The sequence below is a fragment of the Vombatus ursinus genome, unplaced genomic scaffold, assembly GCF_900497805.2.
Source record: "Vombatus ursinus unplaced genomic scaffold, bare-nosed wombat genome assembly UNPS02015255.1, whole genome shotgun sequence".
Taxonomy (NCBI): domain Eukaryota; kingdom Metazoa; phylum Chordata; class Mammalia; order Diprotodontia; family Vombatidae; genus Vombatus; species Vombatus ursinus.
Window position 1 is genome coordinate 39,387,327 of NW_020955033.1, and position 23,180 is coordinate 39,410,506.

A 23,180-nucleotide genomic window follows, 5' to 3' on the forward strand; every position below is an offset into this window, starting at 1 on the left:
TCTCTCTCTCTCTCTCTCTCTCTCTCTCTCTCTCTCTCTCTCTCTCTGTTTCTTTTTCTTTCCCCCTCCCCTTGTCATCATGGGAACACATGACTTATTTCACCAGCATGGCATTCCTAAATTCTTCAAGCTAGCAAATCATCATCCTCTGGTAGGGAAACAGTGCTGATGGAATACCTACTGAAATCAAAAAATATCTGTATCCAGCAAATGACCCAGGGGCTCTTGCAGGCAAAAGGAATTGCTGCTCCATGGGATTTCACAGTAGCATCAAATGTTACCTTTAGTCCAATACTCAACTGAGAACATTTCACTAACCTCTTTTGAGAAAGATACAAAGGGTCTTGATTTGCAAATAGCTCATGAATATAAAAAGAAAGTGACAAGTCCATAATTGAATGCTATCTTACCATTACCTTTTATTCCAAAAATGCAGGGAATGTTTTCCCTAAAGAGTTGCCTTCTGTTATCCAAATATTTAAAATATCCAAAATATTCAGTCATTTATGTAGCATTTTAGGGAAGCATTCTGGTGTAGTAGATAGAGAGGTGGCCTCCAAGTCAGGTGGACCTGGGTTCAAGAGCTGCCTCTGAACGATACTGGCTGTTTGACCCTATGTAACCCCTGAGAGCCCTGACCAATTCTCCAAGACTGTAAAATACAGATAAGTTACATATGTCCATTGGTAGAGAAAATTTCCCACCAGGAGCTCTCTACATAGATGAAATAACAGGTGTGATAAGAAGGAAAAAATGTTTTGAATCAAGCATTTATTTAGTGCTTATTATGTGCAGTGCACTATCCTGGGTGTCAAAAGACCTCTTATCTACAAGATATTCCTATTTGGCTACCTTACGAAATCCTCTCCATCTCCCACCCAAAACTGCAGGATAACACCAGAATTGAGGAGACAAAGCAGTTGGGCTTGGAGACCGAAAGGTAGTAATGAGTGATCAAGCTTCTGTGTTACTCTGAGGTTGCCAGCAGCCATCAGATAAAAGCAAATGAAGCAGATCCCTATAGGTTGGTATTTGATAAGGTGACCCTTTCTGTTACCGTACTGACAGAGCTGTTTATCTTGGTAGGAGGGAGAGTTACTGAGGTAGGTGGCAGTGCAACAGAACTTTGGGTATTTGTTATTCCTGTCCAGCCTTCCCCATGTTTCTTCATTCCCTATCCTTGGGAAAATATATGCCAAGCAGTGCTGTAATCTCAGCTTGGCCACAGAAAGCACAGAAAAATTTGCTCAATGATTAATTTGAGTAAAAACATTGGCATCAGTTTTATCCTTGATTACAGCTCCTTAAATCATTTATTATACTCTCAGGCATTCCTGTATCCAACAGACAGTCAGAGGCACCACCTCTGCCATCACCTTCATCATCAGCAATGCCTCATGTTGCCTTCAAAGATGTTGCTTTGCTTGTCACTTTTAGTTAAAGTAGACAAATATCTGGTTAATGGATGATACTTTGATGGTGAAAAAGCAAATTTCTAACAGTGTTTTTTTTTTTAATTCTCTTCATGTTAATGATTGTGCACTTACAGCCTAGGACCCAAATGATGTATTTTCGAGCAGTTTGCCAATGCCTCACTCCGCTTTAGTCTGACTGTTATTGCCTAGAAGACAGGTGCCCTTCTCCAACACTGCTCATGTAATGCCTGTGTAGTTTTTTCATCCTGATAAATCGCTTGCTTCTAAAAATTGTAGGCAATATTTGTCATTTTGGGGTAGTCATATCTCAGTGATAGGTTTGGAAGGGTAGGGCTTTCTGATCCACATTATTTCCCATTTAACTACATTTCCATTTATATAGTAAAACTACTTACAACCAAGGGAACAGCTGCATAAGATGGTAAATCCAGACCCTGACATCTGCTTCATATCTGCATAAATGTATGAGTTAATGTATTAATTACAAGCTTCCCCTAAGAAACATTGCTTTGATACATATCTGAAACAGGTTTTGTTTTTCTTGCCTTCTCAATGAATGGAGTGGGGAAGACTATTGGGAGGGAGAGAATTCGGGAACTCAATATATTTTTTTTTAATTTTTTTCCACTTAAAAGCATTTTTTACATGTAAAGATAGTTTTCAACATTCATTTTTATAAGATTTTAAGTTCCAAATTTTATTCCCTCCCTAAGACAGCAAGCAATCTGATAGAGATTATACATGTATAATCATGTTAAACATGTTTCCACACTAGTCATGTTTGAAAGAATAATCAGAATAAAAGGGGAAAAATACATGAAAGAAAAAATGAAAATAGTATGTTTCATTCTGCATTTAGACTCCATAGCTCTTTCTCTGGATATGGATAGCATTTTGCATCATGGGTCTTTTGGAACTGTCTTTGATCATTGTATTGCTAAGAAGAGCCAAGTCAATCATAGTTAATCATCATACAATGTTGCTATTACTATATACAACGTTCTCCTGGTTCTGCTCACTTCACTTGGCATCAGTTCATGTAAGTCTTCCCAGTTTTTCTGAAATCTGCCTGCTCATCATTTCTTATAGCACAATAGTATACACAGCTTGTTCAACCATTCGCCAATTGATGGGTATCCCCTCAATTTCCAATTCTTGGCCACCACAAAAAGAGCAGCTATAAATATTTTTTGTACATGTGGGTCCTTTTCCCTTTTTTATGATCTCTTTGGGATACAGACCTAATAGTGGTATTGCTAGATCAAAGGGTATGCATAGTTTTATAGCCCCTTAGGCATAGTTTTGGGAACAGATTTTAAATTTAAAAGAGAAAACATTGCTCTAGCCAACATCATTTTGCTATGGAGTTCTAAATATATAATTTTCAAAGGCCACCGTAAGTCAGGACACCCCACTGTAACACAAATCTGCCAATCCCCACCATCCCAGTTCAACCTTGTTTTTGAGATTCTTGCTTCCAAGTTACTAAGACAAACATACAAACACACCCAAACACTTTTAAAGAAAGAAGATGTTCTGGCTGAAGTTCTACACATAGCTAAAGAAAGTCACTATCGGCAAGTTGTTACAAATTACAACCCAGAACCTGGTGTCAGGAGACCTAAGTGTCGATTCCACCATCTGCCATTTTATCAGCTTTGTGACTTAGAGTTTACAAATAAGCTAACCTCTTCAAGCTTCAAGTTACACATTTGTAAAATAGGGGTAATAATGTTTTGGTTTTTTTCTGTTTACCATACAGGGGTTAGTAAGGGCAGCCTTTGTGCACCTTTTTACACTATAAAAATTCAAGTTAATGTTGTAACATCCAAATAAATGGTTGTATAATTAATATTGTTCTTATCAGTAGCAGCTCTATTCACGATAATCAAGTTAATGTTGTACTTAGAGCCCAAGGAAAAAGAAGAGGCAAGATCTAGACATTTAGATATAGATGCAATCAACAGGTTCATGCTGCTAAAAATCTATCGATTTAAGCTAACTTCTGCAAGTTCAGTTATTGTTTCATTGGTTATCCTACTCTTCCAGTATTTGGAAGGAATAAGGAGAAGGTGCTTCTAGAAACCCCTGACTTCTCTAAAGATTGGTTTTCTGGTAGATGAGTAATAACTGAGGAAACAATCTGAGCTATGTGATTTATTAGCAAAATGAGCATGATAAAAGGGTTTTTAGACTGACTAGTCCAATTTTTCCCTCACCGGAAAGTATCTTCCATTTATTAACATTGTTGCTATAGGGCTACTTTTCTTCCATCCTTCCCAACACAGAGTTTTGCTTAATTGTCTTTTTTTGGGGGTGGGGTGAGGCAATTGGAGTTAAGTGACTTGCCCAGAGTCACACAGCTAGTGAGTGTTTTGTGTCTGAGGCCGGCTTTGAACTCAGGACCTCCTGACTCCAGGGCCGGTGCTCTATCCACTGTGCCACCTAGCTGCCCCTGTTTAAATTTTTACTAAACTAGTTAGCAAATTAGAGGTGGGGTGTACCTTTATATATTTTCAGAAGGACTCTCAGAGGTTGTCTTGTCAACCTCCTATCCAAAGTAGGGATCCCTTCTAAAATGCCTCATCAACCCTCTGCTTCAACATTTCAAATGTTAAGGAATCCATTACCTCCACAAGGCAGTTGATTAAATTTTTGAATCCCAATTTTTATGAAGTTTTTCTTATATTGATTTAAAATCTGGCTTCCATAGCTTCTGCTCCTAGTTCTACTTTGTAGGATCAAACAAGATGTGTAACTTTCCTTCCATATGACAGTCTTTTCAGTTTTGCTGCTGACTTTCTCCCAGATATGACACAGTCCCGGACTGACTCCCTAGTATCCCTTTCTTCTCCCTTTCCTCTTTCTTACACCTGGGAGTCCAAGGAATGCTCCTTGCTTAGAATTATCCCTTTGCTCATCCCTGTCACCTTTTGTTCTTTCACATGGTGTCTTCTGATTAAAGTTTGTTAGTAGAAAGAGGCACAGATTTTGCTATTCTTGCCTGCCCTTCCTTGGGTTATAAGCCCTTGACCTTCCTTTATGTTTTCTAAAGGTCTTTTCTGTTCATAATGACTGAAGCAAACAAAAATAAAATAACAAACACAGTGGCTTGATGTAACACAAAGAATTCCATTAAAAAAACTGTAAGAAATCTTCATAGTAGTTTTTCTTACAGACATAAGGGCCAAGGTCTTGTCTCTTAGGTTCTCTGTATGCATTAACTGACCCACTTTCTTTTAACTCTCCGTAAGGCAGCCTTGCCCAGGGTTTTTAGTGTCCTTGACAGCTAAGGGAGTAGGGGAGCCAGATCTTCTCAAAGGTGTCACACCTTTGTTATGTTTCAGATATTAATTGCCCCATTTGTCTCAGATAGGATTAGTTGGCATCTCAGAGTAAACTAAGATTCAGTCTCCATTCTAAGCAACCCCCACTTCAGCACCAGAAAGTCATTTAGATCATTTTCTTACAGTTCCCCTCTCCAAAACTAAAATCAGACCACTCTGTTTAATTATTAACATTCATTTCCTCCACTCCAGTTATCATAACATTTAAAAGCCTAAAGACCTTAAAAATAATTTTGTCCATTCCCTTCATTTTATAGATGAGAAAACAGACTCTGAGGAGCTAAGTGACTTGTCCAAAGTCACATGTTAATGAGATTGAAAGCACTCTTACCCAATGCTTTTTCCACCACAAAAAAATTCTGGAGATAAACCCTGTTGGCATGTTGAGAATATATACAATAATTAAAATTGAAGTTTGTTTTTTTTTTAAAAATGGGCCACTTCTCTAGCTTGGAATTAGAGCTTTTCCTAAAATTTGACTGCCTTTGGGCTTTATTATCTTTTTGGACAGAGAAATGATGATCACATAATCATATTAATATTTATGAAGTGTCGTATAATAATGAGATATTCTATTTCTATCCTTGGTTCACAAAGTAAGTGATTTTCAGCTAAGAAAAGCTGATGAATATTTTTCTACCCCTTCTTCTTCTTGCATCAAAACTAAGGGCTCTGAAAAGTCAATGGCCACCAAAAAAAAAAGAAAGAAAGAAAGAAAAAACAAAGAAACACCTTTTTGCATAATCGAGGCAGTCAGAATGTTGCCACCTGTGATCTCAGGATCATATCTGACTGTAATAAAGCACCAAAATAGGATTTTGTAGAGGAGCCCAAAAGTTAGTAAATTAAATTTAGATAACCTTCTAGCATGACAAAGACCAATTTCACCCTGTCTTCTGAGGCTACTTCAACTTATCAATACCCCTGAAAGTAACTGTAGGATCATTAGTTATAGATTAAGTTAGATGGGACCTTAAGACCATCTAATCCATTCCCCTTCTTTTACAATGAGAATACTGAAACCCAGAGAGGTGAAATAAATTGTCCAATGTTATTCAGGTGGTAAGTGGCAGGGCCAAGATTTAACCCTGATCTTCTGACATCAAATTTAGTGTCCTTTACATTGTGATACTCTGCCTCCTATGTCTGTGTTGGTGATGACCTTAACAGTCTTACCCCCCTCCCTAATGACATTTCTTGGGCCTGAGTTATGCATCTGATTTAACAATGTCATGAATTTTCCTCCTTTCCTGCTTGTGTTGGACTATTTGGGGCCTAGATACAGACTGCCAGTGTGTCCAGGAAGCTGGAGATGGCTCCAGGGTAACCAAGTTGTAATAGGAAGAAAGGAATGCTGCTAGATATTTAAAGAGATAGAGCTGGCTTAGCCTCTCCTTTCTTCCCCAACCTGCTTGTAGACTTCCTTTTGGTAATCACTGCCACCAAGCATCCATTCATTTACTCAACAACCAATTATGAAGTACCTTCTAAATGAAAAAGTTTTAAGTAAGTCCTGACTTGTTTTTGATTTGTTTTTGAAACTCAGTGCAGGACTTTCTTATAATTTTAACCCCTTTATTAGAATATTTTTTGCTTCTTTGATTCCTGGTTCTTTGATTCCAAAAGTCTGAGCTATTTTTCCTAACTTTGTGTTACCAAAATAAGATATTAATATCTTAACATAAGTCTCTGATGAAATGTTAAATGGGCTGTCAAGTGCAGAGTCCTGAAACCTACAACTTGAGACATTCCTCCATGTTTTTATTGGTAAATGAATCAAGGGTTTTTAGGTGTGATTGAGTCCACCTACATAATAACTCATGGACGATCCCAACCTGGATTTCTCCATCCTGTCTGAAAGGATATTATGAGAGTACTTCCCAATACCTTACCAATCAAAGTCCTTTAATCTCATAATCCAATAGTCAGTCACAATGCCATACATTTTAAATGAGACTGCACAAAAAAAGCAGAATGTATATCTCTTCCAAAATTTTCACAAGTGGAAAGCAAAAAGCTTCAGAATTCTCTGCCTAATAAATGACAGGTATTTCCAACCAAAGCATTATGAGAAATGTAAAAAGCAAGATTGTTTTGAAAATACTGAGACGAGTGGAAAGTAGCTTCTGAAACTCACTCGCAGAAAACACTTATACTAAATCTATACTAAGGTAGAAAACAGATTTTAAAATGTCTGGGGCAATGAGAGCAAGCAGTTTAAGAGTGTTACTCTTAGATAGCTTACCATGCCCCCCAAACAAAGATTAAACTGTTATTTTCCTCATTCTTACACAACTTTGACCCTCAATTTGTTATTAGCTAGCATGAGCAAATAAGCTTAACCTGTCAGGCCTCAATTTCTTTTGTGAGGAAATCCTGTAAATGAGAAAGTTGTATGTGATGATGTCTAAGTTCCTTTTCGACTTTTTTTTTCCACATTGTTTTCTGGGGACAGCCTACATTTACCTCTTTTTACCACCAGGTGGTGCTTATGTATTTTAGAGTCAGAGATTACTAACTTTGGAAAAGAGTTTCTAGTGTAATCACCTTCTTTTACATTTGAGGAAAGTGAGGCCCAGAAAGTAAAATAATTGCCAGAGAAAATCTCAGTAAGGTGAATTAGATATTTGCTGCTCTAGGCTGTGTCTGATAATTAAGTGAGATATTGTTCTTTGTTTTTGTTTTTGTTGTTTTAGGTAAAATGAAAGGAATGACCAGATTTAAGAAAATATAAAATGGTTTGGGGAAAATGTAATGTTAGACAGCAAAGACTAGCCCATTTTAGCAAAACATTTTCAAAAGATCATGGAGGCAAACAAAAATTTCAATTCATTCATTCTTGTACAAGGTATGGGAGATATAAAAAAAGATGTACTTTGTGCCCTCAAGAAGGCCTGCATTTATCACTCTACTACACTGTTATGAAAATTGTACTTTATGTTGATACCATCCTAAGAAACAATAGGGAATTTGCTGCCTACTAAGACAATCCATTTCATCCTTGGACAGCTCTGATTACTAAGAAATTCTTCTGATATTGGATTAAAATTGTCATTCCCCTCCCACCTACTTAAACACCCTTTAATGTCATCCCATTAATGGTTCTACTTCTAACCTCCATGGCCAGGTAACATAATGTCTCTTCTATATGACATCCTTCATGTGTCATAGTCTACCTTAGTCTTCTTTTCCCCAGGCCAAACATCGTCATCCCCTTCAGTTGTGGAACGGTTTCAAGTGCCCACCACCACCCAAGCTGTCCTTCTTTAAATAAGCCTCTAGCTTATCAGCATCCAGACAGCTTTGTGATTTCATCTAGCAAATTGGCAAAGACAACAAAAGAAGAGTGTTGTAAATTCTGGAAGGGCTTCCTTATGACAGACATATTAAGACACTGTTGATGGAGCTGTGAATTGGTTCAAACATTCCAGAACAAAATTCTTAATTAAGGTGTTTTGTTTTGTTTTTTTTTAAGATGACTAAATGTCCTTTAACTATTGTTACAGAACAAGAGGAAAAGAAGACAGAAGAAAGATTCAGTAAAGAGGTCAGTCAGAGAACACATGACATACATAGGCCCCTCCCCCAACTTATTCCGGTTACTCATATGCATGCACACACATACATGTATGTATTACACCCCAGAGATGCCAGTGTTAGGCATATATGCCAAGGAGGTCAAAGACAGAAAGAAAGGTCTCAAATATACCACAGTATTGCTAGCAACACTTTTTGTGATAGCAAAGACCTGGAAACAAAGTAATTGCCCATCAGTTGTGAGGCAACCCAAAACTTCTCATTCCTGCTCTAATGCTCTTTTTATTACAACATGCCCTCTATTCTTCCTATCTAGAATTTCTTCCCTTTTCCTTTCCACCTTTATAAATTCTATTCATCCTTCGAAGCCCAGGACAAGTACCACCTTCTCCATGAACTCTACCTCAGTTGCTTTGATACTAACTCAATCTTCCTTGCCTGAACTCCTGTCCACCCACATAGCACTTAATTATATATTGTCACTTATTCAACTCTACTAGTTTCATGTGCATAGTTTTACCTTCCCAATTAAACTGAGAAAGCCAGAACTCTCATCTTATGTCTCTCTTATAGCCTATATAATGTTAAATAAAGAGTAAGTTCCAAACTTCCTTGATCTGTAATTTTGTAACACCATTGCAACTTAGTATGTGGTTTTCCACAGTTGTCATGGTTTAAAACACACACACATACAAAGAGAAAGACAGAGAGAGAGAGAGAGACAGAGAGAGACAGAGACAGAGAGAGACAGAGACAGAGAGAGAGAGAGAGAGAGAGCCTGGAGATGGGCTTCACTGAATTAAATGAGGCTGGTTGTCAGACTCCAGACATTTGGGCCATCACTGAGATTGCACATGAACCCTTTCCAGCATACCAGCCAGAGTTTGCACTTTAACTTCATCAACCCAATGCACAGAGTAGTGCTTGTTTCTGTAATACCTGCAGGAATGATGCAGAATATTGGAGCTGCCTTCACATAGCACGTAGGGATGGGCACTGGATTTATACTTCCTTAATTAATTACCTTCTTGACTACATTTTACCTCATCTAAAAATAAGTAATGATTACACTTTTTGGAGAGATAAGTCCTACTTTGAATCAGGATATTAAAAAACCAAGACATGCTACCAAGTCCCTGCAATTTTCCCACATAGTATGGTGCCTGGTATATAGTAAGCACTTAATAAATGCTTATTGAATGAGTGAACGTTGAATAAATATTTCAATGAATATATGAAAAAATATAGAGCATTTCAACTGCAAGTCCTTAGATCTCTTGTTAAAATGTAAAATTGAGGAATTTGGAGATTTTCTGTGGCTTTATAGGATATTATTAGTGTTCTTTCCAGGACTCTATTGGACATGCAACTAATGTGTAGCTTATAGTAGTTCTCATGGAAGAGTTGTGACTGATATTAGGTTCTAATGATGGATAACATCTGGACAAGTAGAGGAGATGGAAGGAGCAGCATGAATAAAATCCTAGAAGCAGAAATAAAGGAGGTTGGTGGCAAGAAAGGCATCACGCTGCCTCTCAATCAGAGATGAATATGTTTCTTGATTTGGAGACTCTTAATGATTGGGCATTTCTTGGAAAACATTTTCACTACTTTTGGCTTCCATACCCCCATTCAGAAAACATGGGGAAATTTCTACCTTACATTCTCTAGGATACTGTCAGTAGTTTCGGCCTTTCAAGGACATATTTAATTGTATTGCAAAAGGAATTTTTACTGATAAAATGAGGGAAACAAAACAAACTTTTAAAATTCATTCAGCAAGAATTTACATGTGTCCAATGTGTGCAGAGTGTTGCAATGATGAGAGAATGATATTTTTAGGTGCAATATTATCTAACCCTGCCCGCAGAAAGCTTATAGTTTATAGTTAAATGAACAGCTGACTCCTGTGAGGATGCCACAATGTAAATGTCCAGAATCACAGTCCCAAACTTGAGAGTCCCCCAAACTGAGATACTTCACAAGTCTCTCTCTCTCTCTCTCTCTCTCTCGCTCTCTCTCCCTCTCTTTCTCTCTCTCTCTCTCTCTTTCTCTACCTGTCTTTCTAGCTCACATTGACTATATTTGTGATTTGTAAAGAGGAAATATTGCTGGCAGATTTGCCACAAACTTGTCCAGCCTCCAGAAAAAGTCGTTTTTCATTTTCAGATTTTCCACAATGGCTTCTATCACCAAGCCAGTGCTGTGAACTATGGATGCTGCATCTGTAGTCATTGATATGCTGCTCAGGGCATTTTCAACAGATTCATACCCAGCCCAAGGCTTTTCTGCACATTTCTTTGTGACTCTCTTCCTAAGTTTTCCTTTGGTTTCTTTTTTTGGACTTTACCAGAATCTGTTCTGACTAGACCACTATAGCCAGTTGCTGCAGTGACCTTCATGATTCCCAACCCTGCCCATGAGCTACCTCTACTGATAGTCTCATGCTTAATGAGAATCTTTTTGGATGTGTTTCCATTGGCTGAGGAAGAGGAAATGCAAGCCATGATCTTGCATCAGTTACCCTGAATATCCTGTGAGCACAGTAAGCCTGACTAACTTCTGTCATTTCTTTAGTCTACTCAGAAAAGAGGGAGGAAGAACTATCCTAGCAGAGACAATAAATAAAAGGAATGTAGTCAGGGCTAATAAACTGGGTCAGTTAATGGTAGGAGAAGGAGTTGAGAGGCTGAGACAGAGCAGAATAATGGAAATAACACTAGCCTGGATGTCAATTGACCTAAGTTTTTGTCCCAGTTCTACCATTATCTCTCAGTCTCACAGTTTCTTAACCTGTAAAGTGAGGGGTTAGGACTAATAATCTCTAAGGTACTTTATAGCTCTTAAAAAATAAGAGTAGTTTCTTGGTGTTGATGGATTAAAAGCTACTACCAACACATAGCACAAGACTACTGTTAGGGGAGAGTGCCTTATTATATGGTTATGCTGTTGCTCAGTGAATATGGAGATTTGCAGTTTAGATAGGCAAGGTACTGTGATGTCAGGGACTCTAAAGTATTATTGATATGTTATTAAATTCCCAAAGCTGATCGTGTGGTAGAAAGAGAGAATGTGAGCTTTCTCTCGGAAAGATGAAATAAGTCTTGAGGAAATTATATTGCAACAGCAGTAATTTGAAAAGGATACCAAGAGATGACATATGGAGAGCAAATGATAAGAAGCTGAAAGAGGATAGTAATTGTGGACAGGGTCTGTTAATGGTATTGGGGAATTAGAAGAATCATAGAATTTCAGTATTAGAACTGACCTTAACAGCCATGTACTCCAAACAAGTTCAAAAGAAATCTTTTCTGTAATGAACCAGTGGTCATCTAGCCTCTGTCTAAAGCCCTCTAATGAAGGAGATTCTACCACCCCCTAAGGCCCCACATCCCATTTGGTAACTGCTTTAACTGTTAGATTTTTTTTTTTGACTCTTCATAGTTTCCATCAAGTTCTTTTACTAATGGTCTACGGGGTTCCAAGAAGAACCAATTTAATTCCTCTTCCACATGACAACCCTTCAAATACTTAAGCAGAGCTATCAGATTGTCTCTGAGTCTTTTTCTTCTTCAGGCTAAACTTTCCTAGGAAAAAGTGAAGGAAAGTGGGAATAAGGTATCTTCAGGAGAGAGACAGGTTTTTTTTTCAGGATGAGGAGATTGGGGAAAGAAATTTAAGATTGAAAAAGACCTAAAGGAACCTCGCTTTTTCTCAAAGACAAAAAAGAACTCCTAAGTAGGGATGTTAGCTTTGCTGCTCCCAGCATTACCTACCTCCTACATCTTTCTGTCCCTTACACAATTTTAGGCTCAAAAAAATGTTGAAAGCTCCCTCCTTAAATAATGCCCTTTCCTATTTAGCACAATAAACCAGTGAATAAATCAGCTTTTGTGCACTCTTTCTGTCACATACTCAGAACAACTTAACAAAACTTTCATGAGGAATAATGAAGCGCACTCTCTCTCTCTCTCTTTCTCTCTCTCCCTCTCTCTCTCTCTCTCTCTATATATATAATATACACATATATACATACATATACATATATACATATATGGACAGCTTTGTATATACCATATATAATGTATATATACATATATGTGACAGCTTCATTTGATTTGGCAAATTGTTCCAGTTTATAGGGATTTACACATTTCGGGATGTTTGTTATTCCATTGTCTGTTCTAAATTACATTAATTTAACAATTGATATCTAATATGGCACATTAGATAGCATAATGAGGGTAATTAATGTCAGAGATAGGGGTAAGAATCACAGAACTTTAATGTTGGAAGGAATCTCAGTGATATTCTGGTCCAACCATATTCAAAAGGAGTCCACACAATAACATATCCAATAAATAGTCATCCAGGAGGGTCAGAGACAATTATTAAAATTGCTTTTTTCCCTACAAAATCAGAGTTGTTTGTGAGTGTTTAGCAGGCACTTAAACATAGCTGCATGAGGCTATCCTTATAGGTAAGCACTCAATTAAGCTATTTTTGTCTCATTTTGGTAGAGGGAGTGGGAAGCTCATAAAGTTATTATAGCAGCTTAAAGTTTTTCTAATGCCATTTGAATGTTGGAAATTATTTGTATCCTTTTTTAATAAAGGGGAACTTGACTAAGGCTCCCCTGATCTACTATAAAAAATTTTAAATGATTACAATATGATTTTAATAAGCATGTTTTGCTTAGGTCACATTGTGCTGTCTGTGCTGTTGAAAGCTATACTTAGGGAATTCCCTCTAAGATGTTTTTATAGAAAGGGAAGGAGAAGGAGGAAAAAGAGAGAGGGACAGAGAGAGAGAGAGAGAGAGAAACATATACTTTGAAACCGTTTGACTTGAATGTCTCTCCCGAGAAAAAGAGATGGGCGCACATGGCAGACACATGACTGCAGTTCCACCGCCAGTGTTGCCAACAGCACCGATTCTGATGGCAGCATTTTGATTTCAGTTTCCCCCTCTGCCTGTTTGCAAATTAGTGTCTTCTTAAGTCTCTATGTCCCTTTTTTCCTCTAACAATTCAGAAACATGTATTTTTATGTCTTAAATTTTACGAAGTGTTTGGTGAACCCCAGAGCTCCAGCTGTTCTTCTGCGTGTCCTCAGAGAATATTCCCACCTCTAAGATATGACCTCTTGTGCAATGTACCTAAAAGTATTCACTAAGCAGTCTTAAAGCCTCACCCTCCTCTGAGGGAGGCTATCATTTTCCTAACTCCTTTCTGTAACTACCTTTTCTCTCTGCTCTCCTCTCTGCTTTGCGGGGCTTGCTTTCCATCTCTGGAGGTGGGCGAACATTCATTCTGCTCTGTTGCCTGGTAACAGATGATTGTATAGCAAGTGACTGTCATCCTTTCCTCAGTGTTCTACCTACTCTTATTGCTTGATTTGCTTCATTTCAGTCAGCCAGTGATCTGAGGTCCCAATCAGATTTTTCAAAACAAGATTGAGAATTTATTTTTTGGACTAGGCTATGAAAAGCATCCAGAGTATAGGTGAATCCGACCATGGGATTCTGATTATTAAGACCTGAGTTTGAATACCTCTTATACCATTTACTAGCTGTGTGTCCTTGGACAACCTCCTTCACCTCTTTGAGCCTCAGTTTCTTTAATAATCAAATAAGGGCATTGGACTAGTATTTTTAATGTCCTTTCTATCTCTGAAGCTTATGATTCCAGGACCTCCCTTAGTCTTCACATATAAAATGAAAGGGTTGAATGGGATGATTTCTAAGGTCCCTTCTAGCTTCAAGGTCCAGCATTTGCTATAACTGGTTGAATAAAGTTGTGCTCTTCAGGAGATAATAGATTTACAATTGTGGAAAGATAAGAGATTTTACTATGTGAAGTTAGCTAACAGTGCTAACTCACTGGTCCTTCTATGGTTACAGCATACTTTTGTTTTGGGCTATCTAATCCTACTTGGATATTGAACATAGAAGGAAACATTTAATTTTAATTGTTGGTCCTGGACTACTGGCAGTCCTAGAATGCACTGCAGATACAAAATAACTATTTATAGACTACTCTGAAAGTGTGGTGTTTTTTTTTTACTTTATTCATTTATATATTTTTATGGTGCTAGTAGGAAGCCACAGAATTTAATGTATAGAGTCCGGAGTCAAAGTATATACAGTCAGAGAGTTTTTAGGATCCTAGGTTTCAAAACTAGACTTGACCTTAGAATACAACATCCTTATTCTATACACAAGGCAACAGGCCCAGAGAGTTTAAGAGACTCACCCAGCATCACATTGGTAATAAGTGGCAGCGATGTGATAGACCTCATGCTACCCATGTGATTCTGGGAAGTCTCGTCTGCGCAGACCAATCTCATTCAGCCTAGGAGTGACTTTAGGAAAGTCTTTCCCCCCAACCCTTCAATTTTTCCATTTATTAACTATGATATTTCACAAGAGGTAATCTGTATGCTTGCTTGGATCTTTTTGCACAGGAAGATTTGTAAACTCAGAATAATTTTACTTTTATTAAATTCAGTATTTTGTAATCTATCATAGTCACTTTCTCTGTACAAGAATATCGTTGCAAGGTCTGGTGCTTTCAATTTTGGGGTGGGTTTGATGTCTGTCTTTTGGGTTGTGTAAAATAAACAGGCCTTAATGAATAAATAAAAGCTAGATAAAATTGTAGTATTGTATTTCATTTCAAAGAGAAATCTTTCTTAGTAGTAATAAAGTCCTGACATAAATAAAACCTTGGCAATCAATAGGAGCTCACATCTCACCATGGTTTTACTGTTTGTTCAACGTTATCATTGTTGCTGTTATTGTTGTTGTTGCTAACTATTCAATATGTTGACTCAGAGGGAAAGTCTTCAGACAATTTGTTTGTTGTACTCGATCATCACAGGGCCTATTAGATCATCTAATTGAAGGGAAAAAAAAGAGTTTGTTGTCTTGGAATTTCTCCAAAAGTTGTTTGTGTCTTAGCTAAGCCTTTACTTAAACTGTACTATCTTAACTCTCAGACCCATTTCTTCATTAGCATTAATTTAGCTGGGTTTTTCCTCCTCGTAGGTTGACAAATAAATTTGTCATTTAAATATTGTTTCATAAAATGAAGCCTATATAAGAAGGCCCACTTCTCATTATGTTGTATTCAGTTGGCACATTTATTCTTTACTAATGCATATTCTGCCTTTAATAAAAATGAATTAATCTCTGCCCCCTGTCCCTCCGCAGTCTTATTCCCCTTTTTGGTTTTGAATGAATTTAGAATGCTTCTGAATGGTAGCCTAGTTCTTTAACATTGCATATACACTGGTTTCAGTGATAAAATATAACGCACAATCATTAAATATGTGGGGATTGTTGGAGTGTGTATTTATTTGATCCAGACTTGTGATACCACTGGTATAAGGATCTCGGGATGGAAACTCACTCCACTGATGCAGATTCAGAATATAGACAGTTCTCACTTTATGTAAGTGGACCATTCTATGTAAAGTGATTTTTCTGTAATGCAAACTTGCCTGTGATGTGGGGAAACAAGGAAATCAGGAAAGAGGCTGGGGGCTTGTGGAGGGAGGGTGCTCACACACAGTTCAAAGATACATGGGAACCAGGGAGAGAGAAGCAAGAGCAGGAGGAATAACATATGAATCATTGTCAGCCATGTCAGGGCCAGACGAGACAAGAGAGGACAGGTGAGGCAGGGACAGAAATAGGGGACCCTTGAACAGAAGCAGGTGTAGAGCTGGACACTGGAGTAGGTGGGCAGAGGAGGCAAAAGTCAACTCTCTCAGGCTGCCAGAGGTCTGCAGCCAAGCCCCCATCTGTGGGTGTGGTGGAGGTTTCAGTCTCTCCATATGTCCATTCTTCTGCTTTCACTTGGAAAGTTTTATTTTTTTTAGGGTTGGTTTTTTTCTTGTTTTTTTGGGGGGGGGTGGGTAGGAGGTCAGAGTACCTAGCCAAAGGGAAGACGTCAAGAGAGAACACAGTACTGTGCAGTAAAGTTAGCATAGGTGGTTTTTTTGGAATGTAGATTTCTTTCAGAATTCTTGATGTAAAGTCAAAGTAATGTAAATTTACTTAAAGCAAGAACTATCTATAATCTGTAATTATAATCTTTTAGAGTTGTCTGAGGCTCTGAGAGTTTAAGTGACTTGCCCATTAGAGCAAATTAATATATACCAGATGTGGAACAGAATCTGTCTAACTGATTCCAGTAAGTACAATCTTCTATACATTACACCATGTAGCTTCATATGTATGTATATGAAGAGAGGCAGGGTAGTGAGGTAGATAAAATTGTCAAGCTTCTGACACATTGGCTCTTTGAACCTGGAGCAAGTCATTTAACTACTCAATTAACTTCTTCTAGTCAGGGATGGGGAACCTTTGGCCTCAAGGCCACATGTGGCCTTCTAGCTCCTTTGGTGAAGCCTTTTCACTGAATCTAAGTTTTACAGAACAAATCCTTTTATTGTGGATTTATTCTGTGAAGTTTGGACTCTGTCAAAGGACTGCGCTTGAGGACCTAGAGAGCCACATGTGGCCTTGAGGCCGAAGGTTCCCCACCCCTGTCCTAGACTATAAGTTGCAGAACAATTGCCCATCTGCACTGATACAAAGAGTTTCCTCACCACAAAGCCCCTTGTACTACACAGGTTTAGACAAAATGTTGATATTGTTTATGTATACATGCATAGATATTAGTTATTTATTTTATATACACATGCATACACACATATTTATTAAATCCTAGCTCCACTACTTACTATCCATGTGATCTTGGGCAACTCACTTAATCTCAATTAGGGCTTTAATTAGATAATCTTAAAGGCTCCTTCCAGATCTAGGGTTCTTTCTAGCTGTAAATCTCACAATCCTATAATCATAAAAGCTTTTTCCATGTTGGAAATAAGCACAATTCAATAAACGTTTAAGCAATGGACTTGGATTGGAATCAAGAAGACCTAAGTTCAAAACCTGCCTCCTGGCAAGTCACTTATCTCCTCCGTGACTTAGTTTCCTCATCTGCAAAATAATGGAGATGGAGTTATTAACTTCTTAGGTCCCTTCCATATCTAAACCCTATGCTCCTATAAATATATAGAGAGATGCATATGTATGTGTGCTTGTAAGTGTTAAACTGGTACCTTAAAGGCTAAACACTCAAATACTGTGGGGATTCCCTCAAAGTGCAGTCCTGGGCCTTCTCTTCTCCCTCTATATTCTCTTTCTAGGTTCAATTATCACATAAATGCCCTAATTTTTCCCTTTGCTTCAGCTTGGCATTCTCATACCCTACTGGTTATCTTTACCTGGATGTCCCACTAATACCTCAAACTCAACATGTACAAAGGTGATCTCATTATACTCCCTCACCTAACCTCCAAACCTGTTCTTTGTTTTCCACTTCTCTGTTTCTGCTTAGGACACCACCACCTTCTCAATCATCCAGGTTCAATTCTTTTTTTTTTTCTTTCAGGCAATTGGAGTTAAGTGACTTGCCCAGGGTCACACAGCTAGTAAGTGTCAAGTGTTTGGTCTGAGGCTGGATTTGAACTCGGGTCCTCCTGATTTCAAGGCCGGTGCTCTATCCACTGCATCACCTAGCTGCCCCCAGGTTCAATTCTTAGAGCTATCTTTGACCCTTCCCTTCCTCTCACCTCTCCCTCCCCCAATCTAGTCAGTTGCTAAATCTACCATCACAAAATCATTTGCATCTATTCTGTTATTACTACCTCCCTAGTTTGCCCTTTAATCACCACTTACCAGGTCTGTCTTAATAGCCTCTTAGTTGGTTCCCTGGCATCCAGTCACTTCCCTCTATAAAACATCCTTCATATAACTGCTACATTGATATTCCTGAAGTATAGTTCTAACCATATCACTCCTGCTCAAGAATTTCATTCCTTATTGCCTTTAAGATAAAATCCAAAGCCTTCTTACTACTTTTTAAACCCCATCTGCAATTTGTACTCAGCATGTTCCTTGGCTGGTTATCCATCCCTCCCTCTCATGCGCTTTAGCTGACAACTAGGCTGTAGAAGGACATTCCATCTCCTACTGCACACCCTTACACAGGCTCTTCCTCAGACCTGGAATGCTCTTCCTCTTCACTTTCACCTCCAGCTCTCTTCAAGGCTAAACTCAAGTAGACATCCTAAAAGAAGCCATTATCATTTTTTAAGCAAGGGAGTTATGTGATGAAATAATGGCTAATTTACTTGTTGTTAGTGCCCCCGATTACTGTGATTTTTTGTAGCTATCCTGTATTTATTTATCTGTGAACGTGTTGTATTTCCACACACAATGTCAGTTCCTCAAGGACAAGGGTTGTCTCGCTTTTTGTATATATTTCATCAGTACATAGCATAGTGCCTGGTATATAATAGGTGCTTAATAAATACTTTTTGGTTGATTAAGGTCTGACCTGCTCAAAAACCTTTAATCTTTCCTCTGTTGCTTCTAGGATAAAACATAACTGCATTAGCCTGGCATTTAAAGCCCTTCACAATCTTCCAGCAACAAGGTGGCCCAGTGGATAGAGCACTAGGCCTGGAGTCAGGAAGATCTGAGTTTAAATTCTAGCATCAGGCACTTGCTAGCTGTGTGGCCTTGGGCAAGTCACTTAAATTCTGTTGCCTCAGTTTCTCAAACTGTTTACAATATCCTGTAAAATGGGATAACAATTACACCTTCTTCACAGGGTTGCTATGAGAATCAACTAGGATAATATTTATAAAGTACTTACCACAGTGCCTAGCACATAGTAAGGACTATATAAAAGCTTATCCCACTATATAAATGTTTATCCTCTCCCTCTTTGGTGAGATATCATCTTTTACTAGGACTTTTGTTTATCATATCACCATGTTATCGCATGCATGACCACTGTTAGGTACCTGTGCGGCAAGGTATATCTTTAGTTTCCCTTTAGTACCATGAAGAAAGCTGTTCCAACTCCTCTAAAAGTATCAAAGATGGCAACCAGACTTGTCTGATGATATGTCCAAGGCCTTTTTAGGCTTGAAATACTATCATTCTATGAACCAGCCCTTCAAAAAGTATTTATTGAGCACTTACGTGAAAATTGTGTAAAGTCCCAGGAGAAATACCAAAGAAATAAAAGAGTAGTTCTTGCTTTGAGGAAGCTTCCATTCTAATTGGAGTCATAAACATAAAGTACAAGGAATTAAAGAGCAATTAAATGTTAAACTGTGGTTAACAGATGGGCTGTTAGTTGGGACTGAACAGCTTTTGAAAGGCTTCATAGAGGAAGAAGATAGATTGTGAGCTAGGTTCTGATGGATGGGTAGAATTTAGATAAATAGAATGGAAATGTGCTTCTATTTTATATTCTAGTTTGGAGAATAACATAATTAGAGTCATGACTTAGTAGAGTAGGGCCAAGTTATAGATACCTTTGAATGCCAGGTGAAGGAGTTTATATTCGATTCAGTCGGCAGTATGAAGCCATTATCATTTTTTAAGCAAGGGAGTTATGTGATGAAGTAATGGATAATTCCATTCTTATACTGAAGGCTTTAAATGCTAAATAATAAAATGTCATTTTTTAATCTTATAGTTTACGAAGGATAGGGATAGGGAGTGGATTTGTGATCTATATTAGCAAAAGGGACTCCCTGATGAGGAATATCCCTCTACCAGTGCAAGTTTGTTCCTTTCCTGCAACTTATGGTCTTAGAGCAGTGCCAAGGGCACTGAAAGTTTAAGTGACTTGTCCAGGGTCACATGGCTAGTATCTGTCAGAAGCAGGACATGAACCCTGAACCTGAACTTCCTGGCTCTGAGGCCAACTCTCCATCTAATACAATGCTGCCTCTCTATAGTTGACAATCTAGTTTAAAAATAAACTATATTTAGAATATAATTATATAGTATATATTTATCACATAATATGTAATAGAACAATATGTATATGTATATAAAATTGTCATGAGAAATAGCTTTGTAAACCATAAAGAACTATACAAATGTGAGCTACATTATTATGACTCAATATTTTGAATTGTGAGAACCCGAGGTCATCTGTACATCATGACTGGAACAGTATTTTTTGCAGTGCCTGGATACAGTGGGAACATCCTTGAAGCTTTTACACCTTGGTAGAACCTTCTAGAGCTGGTATTCCATTGGAATATCCTTCAAAGTATATTTTTAAAATGACATTTTGAATTTTAAAAACCTGGCTTTTTTTTTACATAAAGTTGAGCTCATCAATCTTTGAGATTCTAAAACCTTGCCTAGTTTTCTTTTGAATACTGCATAGAGTTAGTTTGTCTTAAAAATTATAGCTGAAAAATTTGACCCATCTGTAACTCTTTAAAACACTTTCCAAGACCCAGACTGAGAATATTTCCAAATAGTCTGTATTTTGCCATTTCAAAGATTACCCCAGTAGGAAGTCATGTAGAATCCTGATGTGAAAGACTGATGGTGCATGAAGGGTTTAACCAATATTAGTTACCTGAGTTACCTGGGGGACTGGTCAAATGAAAATGTTTCATTAATGATACTTGGAATATTCTTTGTGGTTAAGGTGAGTTGTTAGGAGGCTCCTAGATGTGGAACTAAAAGAGGGATTTCAGAGGCCATCTAGTCCAAAATCCTTTATTGTACAGTGGAGGGATGTGAGGCTCAGAGAGAGGAAATGATTTGCTAAAAGTCACATCTGTGCATTCACAGCCTATCATTTGACCTCAAATTTAGGGTTCAAGGTCAGTTCATTATTTCTTCCTTAGACCCTCCAAATATAAATGATAAGCTGAATATAACTCCCTTTCCCCCTCAATCCAAATGACATTCTTCACATTTTTCTGAACTCTTTTTCTCAGGAGGAGTTCCTAACTTCTTTCTAATATCTGTGCCATAATCTCTTGTCTACCGTTCTGAGAGTAGCCAGTTTTGTAAGGTGAACTGTAAGGGAGAAAAATAAAAACCCATGTTGTTTTTTGGGGGGAAGGATATCAAGGGATGAATTCTGTTTGCATTTACTCAGAGACAAGAAAAAAATACAGCATGTCCTGTGTACTTTTTACAGATGGAGGACAGCCAGTACCACTGCCAAAATTTAATGAATGCATTGTTGGACTATAGGAGGGCATATGAGGGTATTGGTCGTTACAACTTCCACTTCTTTAAGGAAACTTACAATGAATGGAGAGTTTTAGGTTGCCCTTAGATAGGAAAGAATATGCAAACTAAAGGGCCCTAGACTATTAATCTTTAAAAGGAACTTTGTACCCCTTAGCAAGTATTCTGTGAAAAATGCGAAATACCTCCAGTTCCCATTTAATCTTTGTCAAATATATGACCTCTAAGAGCACAAGTGTCCTGCCCCCATCCTGCCCCAATTTGACCCTTCCAGACTGCTGACTTTGCAGCTGAAGCACACAACCTACTTTCACCCAAGCTTTCTCTGAAGTCATCTCTAATAGTACCATATTAGCAACTTGAAAGCTTTAGAAGAATAATCTAATGCAGTGTTTCAAATGGAAAAGGGCCGAAATTGATGGGAAAAGAATTTTTAAAATTAAGCTCTATGAATTATGGAAACAAGAAGCCCTGATTGGTTGTTTAAAATATTTGAAAATTAAATGTTGCTAATTGCTCATCATCTCCATTGACCTCTTTAACTACTCTTAATTCAACTGGGCTATCAAAAATTCCTGACATTTATTATTACTTTTTATTTATGAAGTTATCTCCTTTGCAATTAAATTGCATTGAGGGGACAAATGCAAAATTATAAAACTTCAATTAAAAATATTGATCAAAACAAAAAGCAAATAGCATTAATTAAAATGTGTATTTTGTCACAGTATAGTCAATGGATAGAGTATAGGCCTAGAAGTCAGGAAATCCGGGTTTCCAGCTATGTCTCTGACACATATCGACTATGTGACTCAGGGAGAGGCATTTAACCTGCCACAAACAATTCTAGCACTAGGAATTGCCAATCTGAACTGGTTAAGTGATTTCCCTCAGAAGGAAGAAATCATTACATGAATAAAATCACTGATCTGGACCTCTCTACCACTAGATTGGCTAAATTACTGATAGGGCCATAAACTAAGAGCTGGAAAAGACTGAAGAAGTCATCTAGGCCAACCCCCTCATTTTATAAATGAAGAAATTGGACCCAGACAGATTAAGTGACACAAAGTGAGCAGTACATCCAGGTTTTTAATTTAGATCCTTTTCACTCCAAATCTAATGCCCTTTCTCTGTGTCACACTGCCTTCTTCATCAATAAAGATAAAGGAATTAGATCAAATGATCTCAAAGGTTGCTTCTAGCTCTGACCCTACAATTTATCTTTTCTTTACTATGTTAGCTTTGAAATAAATGCTATAACTTGTGACCATCAGGAAAGGTCAATTTAAAAGTCCATCTTTCCTTACACTTCAAAGGTCTGTGTCAGACAAGGGTTCTAGGAGACCACAGCATATGAGGAATTCCATTAATTAGGTCCTCCTTTCCTTGATAGTAACAGGCACAATCCTCCCCACTTCATATCCCCGTATCTCTATGCCCTCACTCAGTCCTTAGTTATAGCCTTAACCATTGCAGTGGCCTCTTAACTGATTATCTTACTCCAATCTCTCTTTGATCTAATCCATTCTGTATAATGCAGCCAGTATAACCTTTGTTAAATATTTAAACTCCTTGTTTAAAAACCTTTAATGGCTTCCTATTACCCAGTGAATCAAGTTCAGATTCCTTTGCCTGACATTTGAAGCGTCATGTAATCTTGTCCTAGCCTACTTTTTCCACTTTCTTTCCCATTAAGATACTTCATATACCCCATACTACAGCCAGACAAGTTTATTCTTCAGATGGGCCCAGTTTGTTCAGA

General features: G+C 37.8%; 1 protein-coding gene across 1 annotated transcript in view; it reads left to right on the top strand.

The window, feature by feature from the left end:
• LOC114031799 (guanine nucleotide-binding protein G(olf) subunit alpha) overlaps positions 1–23,180 on the top strand; it is a 375,339-nt gene that overhangs the window by 30,950 nt on the left and 321,209 nt on the right. The window lies entirely within an intron of this gene.